This window comes from Cydia fagiglandana, chromosome 16 (genome assembly GCF_963556715.1).
Source record: "Cydia fagiglandana chromosome 16, ilCydFagi1.1, whole genome shotgun sequence".
In the NCBI taxonomy this organism is placed as follows: domain Eukaryota; kingdom Metazoa; phylum Arthropoda; class Insecta; order Lepidoptera; family Tortricidae; genus Cydia; species Cydia fagiglandana.
In genome coordinates this window covers 9,453,423-9,473,265 of record NC_085947.1, presented here as the reverse complement: position 1 = coordinate 9,473,265, position 19,843 = coordinate 9,453,423, and the positions used below count along the sequence as shown (strand labels likewise).

The 19,843-nt window shown below is 37.4% G+C and overlaps 1 protein-coding gene and 2 long non-coding RNA genes across 3 annotated transcripts in view; all 3 read right to left on the bottom strand.

Annotated features, from left to right (window-relative positions):
• LOC134671942 (G-protein coupled receptor dmsr-1-like) overlaps nucleotides 1-8,237 on the bottom strand; it is a 92,504-nt gene extending 84,267 nt beyond the window's left edge. The window contains exon 1 of the mRNA XM_063529817.1: nucleotides 8,096-8,237. The gene's annotated coding sequence lies outside the window, so the exon portion shown is untranslated. The remainder of the gene's footprint in view (nucleotides 1-8,095) is intronic.
• Nucleotides 1-19,843, bottom strand: part of LOC134671955 (uncharacterized) — a 346,096-nt gene that overhangs the window by 177,630 nt on the left and 148,623 nt on the right. The gene's annotated exons all lie outside the window — the stretch shown is intronic.
• Nucleotides 12,698-13,207, bottom strand: LOC134671918 (uncharacterized). Its single transcript, XR_010099286.1, has 2 exons — nucleotides 13,020-13,207; nucleotides 12,698-12,947 (listed from the first exon to the last, which is right to left on the bottom strand). It is a non-coding gene; the product is annotated as an uncharacterized LOC134671918 (long non-coding RNA).

The window sequence follows — 19,843 nt, the reverse complement described above, 5'->3', positions numbered from 1 at the left end:
TTTATGCACTGAACTCATATTAGTCGGTAGACTAGAATTCGGTCGAGCGGAGGGTTAGGTAAATAATCAATTTTATAACTAGACCTATTTCTAGTTGCATAAACTGAAAAAAGGAAGTTTATGAAACCTTGTTTAGTTATATAAATTTACCTAAATGACGTAATGAACTAGTTATGATCAATTATTTTTAACGGTGACGGCAAGTTGACAAGTTTTTCTATTTTAATTATATACAGAGTAGCATTATTACTAGACTAAAAGTAATTTATTTAGATTAAGATAAATTCTATTTTGTTTTTATATTAATCCATCCGATCAAAACTAATTTCTTAATTGAATAATATATGGCTTTGTTCCATGGCAACCGGTAAACACGTCACTAAAATCAGTTTTTTCCACAAAAATATTTAATTTAACTAATAGAGTCTGTGCGGAAAGAGAAGAGTCGTGGCAGAAACGGGAACTAACATTTTAAATTTTATATGGCAATCAAACCTTTGACACCTGTCTTGTAGAAAGTAAACAAACTTCTGTCATTGTATATTTTTATTAACAAAAACCGCAAGTTTTATGTATAAAATATTTTCAAAACACGATGAAACCGTACATAAAACCACAAGAAAAATTATATTTAACATTGTTCGGTTTTGTCGGCGAGAAGAAAACGGCTAAAAGCCGACTATCGACTTACAAAAAGTCGCGGAACGTGTTTCCGCTATTCGCGGGTATTGATGTTGTATTTAATATTAAATAATTACCTATTTAATAAGCCCCCTAAGTAACTTGTCTCCGGTACATAATCGGTAAGTATATTCATTCAAAATTTATTAATTTTCATGAATATGCAGGTCATTCATGATCTTTAAAATAACAGACAAATAGTCTTGATACTTGCCATTTTATGCATATTTATATGTCATTTTTTTTTCAAGATTGTGTAAAAGTACCTACGGTATCTCGAATAAAAGACCGCTAAGTAGGTGATATGCAAGAATTCGTAATCTACGTGCCGGATTCAAGCACATCCAGTTCCTCACATCAGTCCCTGGTTGTTCTGAAGCTAGCTCAAACATAAGTGACATTGAATATTTTAATTCAGACGTCGATTACAAAGAATAAAACCTTTTCATAAAAATATTTCTTTATTTGTAAGTTCGTTTACTAGGTTCTGTTAGTTACGAAATTATAAGTATTTCATATTTAGCAGACTTTTCGACGAAGTAAAATATCGTGAGATGAGAGAACCGGACATATCCCAATAAGGCCTACCTACTTATGCACTATTTTTATTCATATTCATATTTAGTATTAATAATGTACACATACATTACAAGTCAAGTTTACAATGGGTGAAATATATCCCAGATAGTAAAATTACAGTTCTAATGCCCAATTTCTACCCGATCTACCCGGTTTTGTATTAAAATAACTGTTGGACCGCACAGATTAGGGAGTACATAAATGAGACTCTATCTTGTTTGGTACTAAAATTACAGTTGTATTGGGCAAATTCTTAACTAGTTTTAGCAGTTTTGTCAATCGCACTGTCACTTTTTAGTATCTGAAACATAAAAACAAAAGTGTGTTTTAAAAAGAAAACGAGTGCCTGCGCTAAATCAGAGGATTGATTTGACGAGCCGACACCACCACCAGGCTCCGTTTAGTAAGCCGTGGTAAAAAAAGCGGCCAAGTGCGAGTCGGACTCGCCCGTGAAGGGTTCCGTAACAGCAAGTAACATAATAAAATTGCGGTTTACGGTTTATGACGTATTAAAAAAAACTACTTACCAAATCTTGTTGAAACCAATTTTCGGTGGAAGTTTGCATGGTAATGTACATCATATATTTTTTTTAGTTTTATCATTCTCTTATTTTAGAAGTTACAGGGGGGAGGACACACATTTTACCACTTTGGAAGTGTCTCTCGCGCAAACTATTCAGTTTAGAAGAAAATGATATTAAAAACCTCAATATCATTTTTGAAGACCTATCCGTAGATACCCCACACGTATGGGTTTGATGAAAAATTTTTTTTTGAGTTTAAGTTCTATATATGGGGAACCCTAAAAACATATTGTTTTTTTTTCTATTTTTGTATGAAAATCTTAATGCGGTTCACAGAATACATCTACTTACAAAGTTTCAACAGTATAGTGCTTATAGTTTCGGAAAAAAGTGGCTGTGACATACGGACGGACAGACAGACAGACAGACAGACATGACGAATCTATAAGGGTTCCGTTTTTTGCCACTTGGCTACGGAACCCTAAAAACCGGAACAAAAGGGATACAAGTATCATGACCTTTAGTGTCGTACTATAATCACGTGACCAGTGTTGTCAGCATAGCAAAAACCATAAAATAGCACTGGCGCGCCCTCAAATCCCACGACTCTTCTTTTTCCGCACAGACTCTATCTACAAATTCATCTTTTCAACAAATAAGCCAATTTATAGTCATCGCTCAGCGGATGGTATTTATATTTACCATAGTTAAGAGGAATATAGAATCTTCTGGGTCGATCGACTCACTCTTTGTCGAAGCCGACGCAGCGGCCCTGAGACCGCCCTCGGTTTTAAGAACAATTGAATCCAAAGTTTACGAGGGCGATCTTAAGGGAGCGGTTCGAATTCTCATGTCGGACGATAGCGTGGCACCTTCGAATCCTGAAACTCTCACTAGTTTAGAACTAAAACATCCAGCCCCTTCACGGCCTTTTTCCACCCGAACCGGACAAGGTCTTGCCCCGCCCTTTCTGCCAAACCAGATGAAGTCGCGCAGGCACTTAGCTCATTCAACAATAGTTCTGCCGCGGGCTTAGACGGTATCCGCCCCTTACACCTGAAGGAGCTCACTTCTGGTTCTACCAGCGACAACGCGTCACGTCTACTAGAGTGCTTAACAAAACTTTGTAACTTTCTTCTTAGTGGCCAGCTGAACCCCGCAGTCTGCCCATACATCTACGGAGCATCATTATGCGCACTATCGAAAAAGGATGGAGGCATAAGGCCAATCGCTATTGGAAGCGTATTTCGCCGTTTGACCGCCAAGCTCGGGTGCCGTGCTGTGCGTGATGAAATGGCCTCCTACCTTCAACCACGCCAACTAGGGTTTGCCACTAAACTGGGTTGCCAGGCAGCCATCCACGCCACCAGAACTTTCACGCTCAATCCGAGTAATACAGACTGCGTAATCGTCAAGCTTGATATTAAAAACGCCTTTAACTCATTAGAACGCGATTCTCTGTTATTGGAAGTTAAAGAGAAAGTTCCAGCACTATACCCTTTTCTGTACCAAGCGTATTCGTCTAATTCCAAACTCTTTTTAGTGAGTCGCCCATAATCTCTCAGGTGGGTGCTCAGCAGGGAGATCCACTTGGCCCACTTATCTTCAGCCTAGGTATCCAGAAAGCAATCTCAACACCTCGATCCCCACTAAACGTCTGGTACCTAGATGACGGCATAATCGGAGGCAAGCCGGAAGAAGTACGTGAAGACCTTCTGACGCTTCTTCCACTTCTAAAGGAACTGGGTCTTGAGGTAAACTCGAGTAAATGTGAGTTTTACCCTTGCAGCGCAGACTCTCGGGAGAGTTTTCCTTCCTTCAGTGCCATACTTCCCGGACTAAAAGAGCTGTCCACCCAAAACTTCAAGCTCCTAGGTTCCCCCATTTTTCCTGAAGCCGTTCCCGAAGCCTTCCAAATAAGAGAGCAACTTCTTCATTTCGCCAAAGAAAGACTTAAAAACCTATCAGCTCATGTGTCCCTTACTCTGTTACGATCCTGCTTTGCCGTTCCCAGACTTACATATTTTCTCCGCACCGTACCAACCTGGCTATACCCCGAGCATATCGACTCCTTCGACCGTACACTAAAGGAATCGGCTGAGTGTCTGCTTAACGTATCCCTTAATTCGGACCAATGGGACTTGGCATCGTTGCCTATTCGGAATGGTGGCCTAGGACTACGCCGCGCTCGTGACGTGAGTCTTCCGGCCTTCTTGGCGTCGGCGTCAGGAGTTGTAGAACTCGTCTCTAATATTTTATCTTTAGATGGAGACAGGACTACCATACCCTATGCCTCTGACGCTCAGTCGGCTTGGATGGCTCTCAACTCGGGTGCGTCCGTACCCGAAAAACCATTCCTGCAACGTTGTTGGGACGTCGTGGGCGTCAAGCGGATCTTCGATTCCCTGATGACAAACGCTGTTGGTGCAGATAGGGCCAGACTAAATGCAGCTTCGAAGCCTGAAAGTGGTGCTTGGTTACACGCCCTCCCATCTCCCAATCTTGGCACTCTGCTCGACAACGACTCACTGCGGGTGGCCGTTGCTCTCCGTCTGGGCTGCGATGTATGTCAACCTCATTTGTGCATCTGCGGCTCTATGGTGGAGAGTAACGGTCATCACACACTGAGCTGTTGCCGCTGCGCCGGCAGATTCCCACGACACCATGCCCTGAACGACATCATCCGCAGGGCATTAGTGTCGGCAAACATCCCCTCCACGCTAGAACCGCCAGGCCTCAGCCGGTCGGATGGTAAAAGGCCTGACGGCCTGACACTGGTGCCATGAGAAAAAGGCAAGTGTTTACTATGGGACGCTACGTGTGTAAGCACTTTTGCCCCCTCACACCTTTGTCGTACCATCCGGACGGCGGGCGCAGCCGCTGAGGTGGCGGCGCACACCAAACATCAAAAATACTCGGCGCTCACCAATTACCTGTTTGTACCAGTAGCCGTAGAGACGTCCGGGTGTTGGTGTGCTGAAGCAAAAACCTTCCTTAGGGAAGTAGGTCGCCGCATGCAAGAAAGGGGCCTTGACCCGCGCTCCGGGTTTTTCCTAGTGCAAAGGCTGTCCATCGCAATTCAACGCGGTAACGCAGCGAGTGTGATGGGCACCTTTGCGCCGGGGGTAGCGCGGGGAGGCCTCTTTGAGTAGTTTTTATATTCCTTATTTTATTTTAGATATATTTAGGGTTGTTAGTTTTAATTTAGTATTATTTATTTCTTAAGTATTTAATTCTATAATATGGTATCATTGTAAAACAATCTAAGAAAGAAACGCGGAGAAAAACCACATGTTTTGGACTGCCGGCAAAATAAGTGCTCTGAATTCATGAATAGTCGATTAATTTCAGAATGTTTTCAACACAACATTTACTAGTGCACGAAATGTTCCTTGTAAACACTTACTGCATAAACTGATAGTGTAATCTTAGCGATTCCGGTAATTTGCTATAATACAATATACCTGCCTTTTTTAGTAGAGTCAAGCTCTTTTATAATCAAAGATTACAAATTCAAAAAAATATATCATGGGGGCTTCAATGGCTCTTTCACAGCACGTCTTAACGTGATGATAATAGTGTCGTACATAAAAATGGGTTAGTCAATAGTCATAGAACGTATACAATTTTGTAAGAATATTTTGTAAGTAAATTGTAAGGTAAATTATAGTACAGGCGTAGCGTGATAAAACGGTATCCGTCTCTTTCTATCCCACGGTGTTAAACAGTGACAGTTATTTTATCACGTGGATAAAGATGGATAAAGCTATCCATAATACGCCGGCAGCTTGTGACACGTTGTTAAGATTAGCAACCCCAGTGCTCCTGGGGGTGTTCTGTCACCCGAAAGGTGGGTGGACGCGGGCACAGGTTCCTGTGTCTCTAGCTTGCCTTAGCCGGCCGTCTTGAGAGGAGTCGCAAGAGCTGCGTTCTCGAGGGTGTACTTATATGGAAACGTAAGTTGCCAATTGTCTTCAGCCCTTAAACCAGTGGTGTCCTTGAACCATCCTAGATGTCGCTTTTTGTAGCCCATCTTGTAAGGGCGAGTGCCCGAAAATAAATTGCATACCTACCGTTTTATTTCCGCCCAACCGCCGCGGTAGGCGTCCTATTTTTAATCCCATAGCGCAGTATTTAATCCATCGGTTTTATCCACATGCAATGCACCTAGAGTTCATAAATTTAAGAATGCATCAACTCTCAGTATAGTCTTTACACCCCAGTGCGTGCGACCCATGACTCGCGATCTAACCAAGTCGGTTTATTATGTAATTCAGTACCTTTCTACATATCTACTGGTCCATAGAGCTCAACTGTCATTTGATACCTAATAATGTTTAGTTAACTAATTACCTGTTTTAGTGACTGCATAATAGACATTTTTTAACAAATAATGACTTGGCAATCGCACACTGCTAACACCGCGCTTTACTTATCGGTATAATCGTATGTGTAATTAGTAGTGTTATGTTTAATAAGGACTAATTTAAATATTAGGTTTATTACTTTATGTAGTTGTAGACGATTGAAAAGTCAGTCAAAAAAACTTACCTGTTCCTAATTTAGGTTAATATTATTTTTTATTGACGTTATTGTACAATAAAGAGTTTACTCCTACATATGTAGACTACAACTGCTTACAAAGTTTGCCTACTAATGGAATTCAACATACCGTATTATGCTGTCGTTTAATCGATTATTTACTACTCGTACCTCAAACATATCTAACACCCGCACCCTGCATACTTGTGTCAGTTACTTAATGGTTTGTATATATTGGAGGACTGAAGACATTAACCGATAATGGTATTAAGGTATTAAGTGGTCTCAATATTGTTCGATAATTAAAGTTAATCGATGGTTAATTCCGTTTACTGTGTGTATAGACTAACGGCTCGATTCGAGAAATGCATTAGACAGTCACTAGATATGAAATAGTAAAGATATGTGACGTTCCACGGCAAAAGGTATCTTATGGCGGCAGGCGCCGCGATTCGGGAAATGAATTAGAGGTTCACTAGATATAAAAATAGTAAAGATCTTTACTACTTATATCGTATCTAGTTAATCTCTAATTCATTTCCCGAATCGCGCCGTAAAGTGTTTTCAAAAGTTTGCGATCATACACAACACAGTATACAGTGTCAGAATAAGTGTAAATGCTGTTTAAGAAACAAAATGACCTATTTTTTTTATAGCTACCTACAGTTTCTCAAAAAGTAGGTAAGTATAACTACTTTTTGTGTGCGCAAAGTTAGTTTTTGTGTGCTAGTACTTTGTTTAGTTTTGGACGCTTTCTCTTGCTCGGGTCTCAAGAACTATAGCACGAGGTGTAAAGGACGATGACTCACGCTAGACCGGGCCGGGTCTGGGCCGAGGCGTCCGACATATCATTTTCAATGACGGCTGATCGGTGACCACATGCTGGTGCTTTCTATAGAAAACGATGCGCCAGAAGCTTTAATTCTGCATATACTTACTACAGAATATCGCATAATTCTGAAAATCACCTGTGATACCATAATGTTAAAGTCTATTTTCGGAACTACCTGACAATATCAATTAATTCTAATACCTATACCTATCAGGTATATAATCACTGCGACGCTCATTTACTAGTAAAATTCCACACCACGAGCTACTACAATTACTACAACAGTATAATATATATCTATTTATATCTATTTAGAGACCATCTAAGTTAAGTTTGCACCATTCGCCAACCTCAGAAGTTTGCAGTGCACTTAAGTAGCCGCCGGTTGAATGTTTTTATGTGGGTTAGTGAGACGCCCGCCTAGCCATTAGAGGCTACGTCAGTTGCGATAGTTAACATACGTCAAATAGTATTCAAATGTTAGCCTAAGGGGGCCCACTGATTAACAGTCCGCCAGACGGTATCGGCCTGTCAGTTAGAACAAAATTTTGACAGTTCCGAACAACTGACAGGCCGATACCGTCCGGCGGACTATTAATCAGTGGGCCCCTTAAATAATTAAAAACTATTTTGGCCGAACCGTGCGCGGTGCGGTGTATATGCTTTTAGCGCACATAGCCTATGAATTCAAACGTTGTATTTTTTTCTTCTCTATTTTTCGCAAACAGAATCAGTTATGAGGTATCCAAGCCAAATTTAAGCGTAAAACGTAATCGTAAAATATCATAACACTTAAAATCGTATTCGAGAACAGTTTGTTTTAAGAAAAATAAAAAATAACTGCGCGCCGCGCGTAATTTCGAACTGAAACGATTTCCATGTTTACATTGCTCGATAATGGTTTACAAGATAAAAAGACTGTGTGTTTAGTACTTACGAATGTTATCCGGTAGTACAACGGTTATCAAAGCAAGCTTTGTGGGTATTTATACTATTTATTTGAAGTTGTTCGCGAATAGGCCGCGTTCGGGCGGTCGACTCCACCGGCGATTCTGTATCTACTGAGCTCGCCTGTTGCTGTTCGCCCGCCAACATCGCCCATACTTTATCTTTTATTACTATCACCTAGCCGGTGCTTCTGCGAAGTTTACTGCTATGCTCTAAAGGCTGTTTATATGACAGATTGAACATAAACTTGCGTTTGGTGATTTAAGATACTTACAACAGCAAGAGTCAAGTGAGGAATTATAAAATAAATGTTTGAGAAGTTAGAACAACTAGCCGAGCAACCCTGTTGACATCAGTAACTTTTTGTAGTTCAACTACTTGTAAACTTGTATTTTTACTGAAGATTTTTGATTTCACGATTATTTTAATCTCATCCGCGAGTGACCACTTCAGGGAGATGAACTATATGTACTTATATATATTACGTGAGGGAAAGTAATTTGACAAAGTTTTAATAGGTACATTTATTTAGATTGGAATGCTCTCCAACCATGCACATAATTGACATTTCTGGTGCTGCAGGAGTGAACACCGACATGGGATAAACATTTTCACTGCAGCGAAAAATATTTAATTAATAATTTCTATACAAGTACCAATATACGTTTCATCTTTTTTTTTACAATACAACAAGGTAGATACCTATGTATATATGTAGTGTAAATACCCCTCATTGACGTAAATTCCACGTAATGTAATCTACATATTTTACTATAGGTAGCCGTAATTGATTATAATTTGCTACGGTTATTAACTTATTACTCTACGATTATTGGTGCATCGCTGCCGTAAATGTCAAAATCTATGTTTCTGTCTGGATTTTTGACATACGTGCGGCAAAATACATTCTGCACTGTCGGCAATAATGCAGCACTTAGTGATGCAGTCTAAGTCCGTCCCTCACGCGAAAGTGGATCGTTGTTCAAACAAGCATAGCAGCAGCATATACCTAAATAAATAAATAATAATAATAAATTACGCAAAAAATGGCAAAAAAATCACTTTTGTTGTACGGGACACTTAAATATTTATTTTATTCTGTTTTTAGTATTTGTTGTTAAAGCAGCAACAGAAATACATTTTTTGTGAAAATTTCTAGTGCCTAGCTAACACGGTTCATGAGATACAGCCTGGTGACAGATGGAGAGCCGGACAGCGGAGTCTTAGTTATTAGCTCCCGTTTTTACCCTTTTATTTATTTATTTATTTAGATATTTAATTCAGGCAACAAGGCCCATATTACAAATACCTTACAGACTAACATACATATGTATTTTATAAACTTAAAACTAAACACTATTTAGACGACAAAACAGCGTGGCTCCTTTTGGTACGGAACCCTGAAAACGGGCAACAAATCATGACCAAGTCAGTGCCAGACGGTAGTGTGGTCAGAAGGCTAGCAAAGTAGATCCATAGACCTAAATATCAAAGAAAGGTCCTATAATTTCTAACATAAAATTTCCTAGATATAACTAAGATAGATTAAGATTTTTTAAAATAGAATCACAAAGAATGTCGTTTACGTGTGACGTGCTAAGAACGAAATTCTTACATAATATTTAAGTACTTACCTAATAATAAATAAATATACAGTGTGCTGCTATGTTGTTTGACTTTAGTCTGGAAAGTTATCAGCATATTAGGTAAATACATACAAGCGAGTGTCTAATTACAAAAAGTTACCTAGTAGGTAAGAATATAAAGAAAAGGTGCTATATTATAAATATTTCATTTACAAAGGCAAAATTTAGTTACCTACTAAGATTTTGTGTATTTTCAACACAATTGGCATCTTTTATCTGACTTATGATATGTACATTATGTACGATCGTATTGTTTACTTGTTATTGATTATTTGTAAGTAAATAGCTGTAGCTACACCCATGCAAGAAAATATTTCTGAAATATTTCAAACATATATAATCTAAATCTAAATATAAATCTGACCAGCAGCGAAAACAATTTTTATAAGGTACCTTTTCCTATTCCTTTTTTATATTATTATTTCCTTTTGGTATTATTATACCAACCGGGACTGATGCTATACTTAGTACGGTTTTTAACACTTTACACTTCTAAACTTCCAAATGTTACTTATTTTATATTAAGTACAATGTTTTGATTCAAGGGTTTTATTTCAAAAGTTCGTCTGGTTTTCCTCTAAATATTATTTTCTCTATACAGTGTATAAATACAATACGGGCGAATATTTAAACGATGGTTAGCATAGCACAGGGCCTAAGAATTATGTTGATAAATTTGGCTTGGAAATATAATGACAATATTAACAATACAAAACAATTCAGCACGCAATGTAAAACAACGCATAACATAAGTTACGAGATACGAGTTTTTTAAAGTAACCGTTTACGCTTGTTAACAGTTACTTACTATAAAAAGCTCGTGTCTTGTAATGTCATGTCATATCATGTCGCGTAATAAATAAATAAATAAATGAATAAAATAAATATTATAGGACATTTTTTACACAAATTGACTAAGCCCCACGGTAAGCTCAAGAAAGCTTGTGTTGTGGGTACTCAGACAACGATATATATAATATATATAAATATTTAAATACATAGAAAACAATCATGACCCAGGAACAAATATCTGTATCATCATACAAATAAATGCCCTTACCAGGATTTTAACCCGGAACCATCGGCTTCATACAGAGTGTCACTACCCACTAGGCCAGACCGGTCGTCAAAATCATCGTGGTCGTGGGTAATGTTTGCAGTAGGTACATTGCTACTCGGTAAATTTTTAAAATAAATTACGGGGTCATAAAAAAAACTTATTTAATGACTACACGGATAAATTCTATATGTAGTTTAATTTATTGCCCGTAGTGGATTTACACACTGTATATAAAAGGCAACTTGCTAATACTTTATGAGTCTTACATTTCTTCGTCTTGTGTTTGCGATTCGCTTGATTTCGTAATGTTTTCAGTTTGCGCACGAATTCACAAATGTAAACCGCGCCTCGGAGGCGTTAAATGCGATAGAACATTATACCAATTTTATTTCATTATCGATTCATTAGCTCTAACACAGTCGTCCAATATGTAACTGCCTACTAGAAGTTAAAAAGTGCTGATGTGCTATATTAAGTTGGTATATTATTAAACGTTTCTAAATACGCCACTCATTCCGCATGTGCGGATGCGAAACGTAAACATCTAGTGATTTTTTATACAAACTGATTGTATTGTACGCTATGTAGAGGTATCTTCGGATATTTAGAGCAATATGACTAGCGTTGCGACCGGGTTGGGTTACATTATCTTCATCAGACATATGTATTCATTAGCTTTTGCCCGCGACTTCGTCTGCGTGGAATTAGTAATTTGGGTACCATAATTTTTAAACAAATCTGCTTTTTATTACACCCTTCTTTTCACCCCCAAAATGAATGACTAATTAGTCAAAAATGCGAACTTTCTTTATTAGGTAACGAAAGCACTTTGGAGCCCTTTTTAATTTAAGATATTATTTTCTTTTATTGATAAGCACGAAAAAGTGTCACGTTGTGGACTAATCTCCATGGTAACGTTGTGGACAGATCTCCATAGCCGTTTCGAAACATATTTCATGCTAAAAGGGGACGTTGCGTCAGGGGGAGGGCATGGGACACTAGTGTGCGTAAAGCACCATACCCGAAGGTATCATACTACATTCATTGAATGCTGGCTATAATTTGTTTGTCTTCCCCATTCATTAGAACACAACTTGACCGAATCAAAACGTCACTCAAATATAATATCAAGGTTATGTAGGTATTTCTTTGTATACAATTTTTGTCAATGATGGAAAATTACGTCGTGTTATCGAGTTTTCCGTTACGATCAGCAAATAACGATTATTTACATGTAACAAGCAGTCCGAATAACAAACTATAATGGGGGTTAGTGACCGGCGATGGTTAGAACTATTATTCAGCTGTTATTTTTAACCAGACGGCAACATAAGGGCTTTAATGTGTCTTTGCCCTCTGCTGAATGAATGTGATGTAATGCGTTTTAGTCGTCTGGATATTTTATATACCTACTTAAGAACGAGGAGTATGTAGTAAAACGTCGAGTAATGCCACTCTAGTAAAGTTTAGTTTTTATAATACTTTAAAATTTGAGATGTAGCCGTAAAGTTTGCACACAATGACATATTATATATTTTTAGGTGTAACAATAGATGAAAGCTTGAACTGGAAGGCACATGTACAAATCGTATTGTAGAAAAATCAATAAGTTTGTTTAACGCACTTAAACAGGTACGGAAAGTTACAACCAGGGGTCGTACCAAAAGTGCGGATGACGTCAAACCACTTATAGGATGATTTCAAATAGTATTTTTGATTTTCATAAACAATTATCACTCATCATTTATCAACCTCTTTATTAAACGATATCGCCACTTGAAATGAGTAAGTACGTTTTTGACTGACACATTGTCAATCAGATGAACAATAAATTGACTTCGTTATTGTTTAGCTATTGTATCTTCACGATTATATTTAGCTAAAATTTATATTTACTAATGTATAAGAAAACGCTCTAAAATGTCATCTTTACTCGAATATTGTGGCAATTTTCCGTTTTTGGAGGTACGTGACAAACACGTATACTGCTCTTGCTGTAATCAAGATATACCAACGAAGGTAAGCAATATTAAAAGACATTTGGAGACAACCAAACATGTCGGAAACGTAGAAAAAAAAGGGCAAAGTGAATTTAATATGAACCTTACAAATTTTATGATAGCAGCAAACATACCCTGGGTGCAACTACAAAATGAAAACTTCCGTAATTTCAGAAAAAAATGCATGGATGGTGAATATATAATAACATCAAATTATCTTTTTTTATTTTTACTAATCTTACCTACTGTTCCCACTTTTGACTATTAAACCTATTTATCTGAGGATCCCACAGACTTGTTCTAACTAATTTCAAATAATTGTACCTTATGGTAACAAGTTTCGTGAAATTTATTTTATTCACTACATCACCCTACCACCTGTATTATTAATTCCATGGATTGTTTACGATTATTTTGTTACTTCATAAATACTACTTTGTTACTACATGTCACACGGAAGTTAAATACAAACTCAAACATCATCCCGTGTGCAAGATTACGTCATTTTTACGTCATCCGCACTTTTTGTCCGACCCCTGCAACTTACAACCGTCGCTACCGCAATTTCAACATACCGTTACCGAGCATACGTAGAATCCACGCTACGATATGGTGTCCTAGCCTGGGGCAATAGCACCGATAAGGATAGGCTATTTATCGCCCAAAAAAAATGTGTTCGATCAATTTGCGGCCTCCCACCTAGGGAAAGTTGTAAACCTATTTTTAATAATCTTGGCTTACTACCGCTACCCGCTCTATATATGTATGAAATATGTATGTTTGTCAGCAAAAATAAGCATCTCTTTAAAAAGGCAGCTGACCTGAACCAGCGTCCTCGTAGAGACCCCAACAGGCTCGTATTAGATCATTAGATGTTACTCCAAAACTAGCACTCTACTTACAGTAAAAGCTGTCTCAAAATGTGCGTTAAGTTTTTTAACAAATTGCCTGAACACCTTAAAGAGTTGAATGCCAAAGCACTAAAACCAAGGCTCTATAAATGGCTACATGGACAAACCTTGTATAATATTAATGAAATTTTAAATTGACGGTTCCTTTAATTAATTAAATTTCTTAGCTTTAACGTTGACATTTGAATTGTGTTGTATATACTGTCTATTTTGATTAATGTGTTGTATGTCCTAGAGTTTAAGGTGTAAATTTGCATGCTACTTTATAGTTAATCACGTGTTACCTAATAACAATATCATAAGAACCACTGTACCATGTTTATTGCAAATAAATGAAATCTAAATCTAATAATTTTACAATGACATATATACTAAAAAGATTGATTCATCTTTTTTATTTATAATTTATTATCAAGAAAATTAAGCACAAATAGTATCAAAAACATCTGACGCATTTTAAAAGACAGTGGTTTTTTCTATCAATCGGTTATCGTTTCAAATAAATTAATCTTAATTAGGACTAGGCCCCGCCCCGGCTTCGTACGGGCTACACAAAACCTTAACAAATATACTTCTAAACCTTCCTCAAGAATCACTCTATTGAGAGGTGTAAAGCGTATGAAAATTTAGTAGTTTTTGAGTTCATCGTGAACATACATACACACAGAGACACGGCGGGGGACTTTGTTTTATAAGGTGTAGTGATGACGTTGACTGTGCAAAACACATATTTTCACTTAGGAAAATGTGTCAGAGTATTCCGACTTTTTCCAACACTTTTCTAGTCCCAAAGGACCGGACCGCTTCAGATCTTTTACCCCAAGCGCATGGGGGGCGTTTCGCTTTGAAATAACTGTGTTAATGTCAGTGTCACGACATCACACCGAAGGCTACAACTTTGTTAGAAATATTCCACGTGCGTTGCTTATAAAATAGACCCATATTTAACGAATTATTTATGCTTTTACCAGGCTGGGAGTTACCTACGCATGTTGCAGAGCGGGCTTAAACGTGCCAATTTTCATAAAATACAAATTTGATCTATGAAAACAGTGCATGTGAATAAAGTTGTGGCTTGTGCTATATTAAATAATGATTATTTGCGTTTCTGAATAGTGTTTTGTGCATCCTTAACTGTTTTTTTTTTACCAGAATTTCTTTCATGAGAAAAGTCGGAACTGAACAACTCATCATCATCATCATCATTTCAGCCTAATACGTCCCACTGCTGAGCACAGGCCTCCTCTCATGCGCGAGAGGGCTTGGACTATAGACACTTGTTGGGATACGGAACAACTAACCCCCCGATATTATATGTCCTGAATTTACGAAAATATTACCCAGATTTTTGATGCAGTTGGGTGGTGGTGGGGTTTTAAGGGTCGGTGACGTCTGAGGTTTTTTTTTTTTTTAATGCTTTTTGGTGGGGGTCAATCGGTCCTCGCTAGGAGTACGGGCGGCCGATTGCCTTTAAGTTCGTATTATTTATTAAATGATTTTAAATTATCTATTATGTATTTAGTATACGTTAAAAAAGAGTTGAGGGCTTCTTCTTTTTCCGTAAGTTTGTTTATATTCAGTGGGTCTATGTTGTATACTTGGTGCATATGGTATCGTGGATCGTTCTTGCGTAAAGGAACCTTGGGCAAGTTTTAATAAGGTGATCAATTGTTTGCTGTGTGACGTCGTCACAGGGACACGCGTCATTGTCAATTTTGTGAAAACGTTTTAGATAGAATTTGGTATATCCGTGACCGGTTAGAATTTGTGTCAACTGAAATGTGATAGTTGTATGTTTGCGTAACAAGTATATATCGTCCAATGTGGGTAGCCAGTTTTTTACGTGTTTACCTGTTCTGCTCTCTATATATGTTTTATTATGGAGTGTGTGCAAATTTTTCTTCATTTCGGCTTTATGGTGCGAGAGTGGGAAATGAACATAATCCGGTTGCTTATGGAGTGCGGCCGCATGCTTAGCTGCGATATCCGCTCTCTCATTGCCATCGAGGCCAGCATGCGCCTTAATCCAACAGAATTGGATCTCCATCTCCCCAGACTCCCTGATGTTGTTTATTATTTTGTGAACAGCATTTATATTCCGGTTAGTACTGCTCCGGTTAGACATTTTTTAAAGTATAGGTTAAGTTTAGTATCATTTCCAACTAAATCAAAGATGTAGACATAGATTTCAGCTAAATCGGTTCAGCCTTTATTGATTTCCCTTACAATCTTACACCTTCCTTTTCACTTTTGAGAGATTTTTTTTAATGAAAAGTATTCTATGTTCTTCTCCGGGACCCAAAATATCTCTATACCAAATTTTATCTAAATCGGTTCAGCGGTTATTGGATCCCCATACAAATTTCCACCTCCCTTTTCACACCCTTAAGGGATGATTTTTGATATTAAAAGTATGCTATATTATTCCCTGGGACTGAAACTATCTCTGTACCAAATTTTAACTAAATTGGTTTAGCGGTTTAGGCGTGAAGAGGAATTAAAAAAAAGTGGTTTTTTTTCATTTTTTATGTGTTTTTTCTTCGGAATGGTGTCATTATGATATCATAAATGAATTCGGCAATGAATTTTCCGATTTATACAAAAACGATACCAAACTTGGCTTAGTAGCTTAAACGACATAGATATCAAGATTAAATTGTGAGCCCCCTCCCCCCCCTAAAAATTTACATCAAAAATCTCGGCTCCACTTCTTAAATGTACCCTTGGGTCCTAAGGATCAATCCTGCCAAAGGAAATCTCTTGTTCACGCAACGCCGTATCCGACCCCCAGCACCTTCTGCTGCTATTAATAATTAATCTTGGAATATTCCATAAAAACACGTATTACATTACCTTTACATATAGGCCATACCTACATATCCGAAAATAACATTAATTAGATCAACAAACTTATAAATAGCCTGATGTCATAAATAATTGTTGTGATGAAAAGTAACTCCAAAGAAAACACGTTACCCACGTAATTTGATAATAATAAAATCTCTTCAAATTCCAAACGCGACGCGCCTACTCAATATTAAATTCTAAATTCTTCGCTTACATATCTAATCTTGTTGAGAAAATTCAATACTTTAATGTTGGCGTTCTGAAAATTCTTTAAGAATGTTATTGTCGTTATTCTTTGTACAAATTTCTGAAACTCAATTCATCAAAATTCACGTGACGTATTTATAGAAAAGCTTTCGCTATCGTTTTTGAAGTGGATAGGTAGTTTTTTGTTCGCAAAGTTGTTTGAATTCGCTTACGTTCAGGATTTAGTAGAAATATCAATCCGCAACAACTTTTTAACTTTTAACGAATGCTAAGCCTAAGCTTGCTCAAGTTGACTTGTATAACTTAAAGATCAGACATCGTCAAAAGACGTCTCAAAGCTTATTTAATTAGTAGGTATATGTAATACCTAACTAGAAATAACAAAGGTGACACGCATAACGTAACATTTTACGTTTGGTAGTCATTTTCTTGCATCAGCAATTTTTCCTTATAAGCAGTAATCGTAAACTTTGTAGCAACTATGTTGCAGCTTGGCTGGATTTAAAGGAATTGTTAAAAATTATGTTAAGAGACCCAAAGTCCCGAGAGTACTTAATAAAATTTATTTAGGGAATGAGATAACACAATAGGTAACAAAAATTATAAAATATTATTCAAATTAAGTTTAAACTAAATGAACTAAAACTAATAAAAAACGTAAATACATAAAATTTGCCCACCTATCTTAAGTCCCACAGAAAAAGGGAAGGAAAAAAGAAAGAATACAAAAGGAAAGGAAAGAAAGGAAGGGAAGGAAAGAAAAGAAGGAAGGAAGGAAAGGGAAGGAAGGAAGGGAAGGAGGGAAGGGAAGGAAAGGTGAGGGAAGGGTGCCCAGTATAAGGCTGGCTGCATTCCCACGATGAAAAGCCTATTCTTTGGCCTAGAAATGAGCCAGCCCCAGTGTCACCCGTAGTTTCAATATAATTAAGATTTAAATTGCTGTTGTTAACTCGTTAAGTAATCGTCTCAGCTGCAATTGAGTAGGTATACAAATCCCATTCGCAACAATGCTACACGGAAATTGCTACAAAATTTACGATGTCTGCAGTGCTAAATAAAAGCGATACATAGTTTTAGGAGTTTAGATTGATTTTGTTGGTTGTGTTTTATTCCATAGTTGTATACAGTGAAATCCAATACCTATGGGCAAAACCTAAATCCCCGGTGTAATCAAGAATTACGAAGTTTTTTGAAGTTACACATAATTATGACCCGTAAATATTTTTTGTAAATTTACCGAGCAGCAATGTACTGCAAACATTACAAGACATAACGTGACATGACATTACGATGTGTGTGTTGTGAATCGTATTTCTAAGCATAAGTTAACTCAATTATTACTTCTTAGGTCTTATGCTAACCACCGTGTACCTAAAGCTGTGGGGCCACGATATTGATATATTTTATGTAAACAAGGTTTTTTCTTTCATATAAATAATATTCTTATTCTTAGGTTTGCCCGTATTGAATTTACACACTGTATACGTAGTGTGGTTGTCACTTTGGTTTGTCATATAAATGACTAGCTCAGCAAATCCCAATAAGAACCCACCAATTTACTTCGTAGGTACATGTGCGGTAAACATAAGCGTACCCACGGTGGCAAGAGTTGCTGAGCAAAAGTTCAGAATTTTTGGGCAGATTAATCGAACCATGTTACAACGTACCCAGCCTCCCCTACTTCTGCCCCACCCCTTAAAAAATGCTGGGTACGCCCGTAGCATGAAATAGTGGCTAGGGAATACTGAACCTTTACATTGAACATGACCCGACATGCTCAGGATCGAGTTTATTGTTAGACCCGACCAACTCACTTTGATGACCGTATATATAAGCTTGTCCCGTGCCCTGATTAGTTGATAAGGTACATTATGAAAATTGCATATTATAGTACAGATATTACAACCGCTTCATGCTTTCTGACAAAAAATTAACATGGTACCTACCTAAATTTATTTTTCAAGAATGAAACACGCCAGGAAGTCATTTTTTGTCCGTATTTAATTTTCCCCATCCTACTCGTATTTAATTTCATTTTTTGATTTACCTACATATATACCGGGTGTGGTCTGTAACACGAGCAAATAAGTAAAACATAGATTGTAAGTACTCCTCACATGACACTATTGTTCGACAACTTTAAAAAATTATGAAGTAGGTATTCCTATAAGACTTCCTATTTTTCATACAAAATTACTATTAATCTTCAATGGACACCATCGTCATATGCCATATCATTTGTGATTAACGTTGCTTGTCATGCCTTAAACATAACAAAATTCGCAATAAGTACATTCGTCTTAGAATAAGTGTATTAAAAATCAAACCACAAGTTATTTTTAAAAGTTGCTGGACAAATGTTGGTCAGTATGAGGAGTACAGCCTATAGTTAAGATTTTTGCTCGTATTACAGGCCACACCCGGTATATCCTGTTAGAGTCCTGTTCAAAATTTGATTAACATTGATGTTTTAATAATACTTTATTTTCTAGTGTGTACTTATATACCTACATATTTGGAAAAATATGGCCAAGTAAAGCCAGTCTTACATTACACGAACAGCTGAATTTAAAATAATGGATTAACTCCGACGGTTATAGGTAACATTTTGCTCGTTTCTCTTACTTTGCGAGAAATCGACACCGCTGGATCAACATTGACTTAATTTCTGCTAGCTTCTCCCAGTTTCGTGGGAATTTCTACCAAGCGAGAAAAACATTTCGCTTGGAAAATTTGATTTCGCAAAAATAACTTTTAGACGACGCAAAGAGCTCTATTTAGTATTCACGTATTAACGTCATTTGAAACGTTCGATACTGTGCAAATATGCCAAGATATTTCATGACAGGGGCTGCATTTCTTGAGATGTTTTCTTATCTGATCAAGCAAAATACCTATCTTTGGATTTTGAGCGTGGCAATGTCGCTGTCGTATTATAGACTTGGGGTGGCTAAGAATTAATCCGGGGCATAGAAGGTAGGATCGCATAGAAGTGGTATACGCGTGCCTCCGTGAGGGACAAAACATACGCAAATGCGACACTGTGATTGGTCGAATTCATTTGTT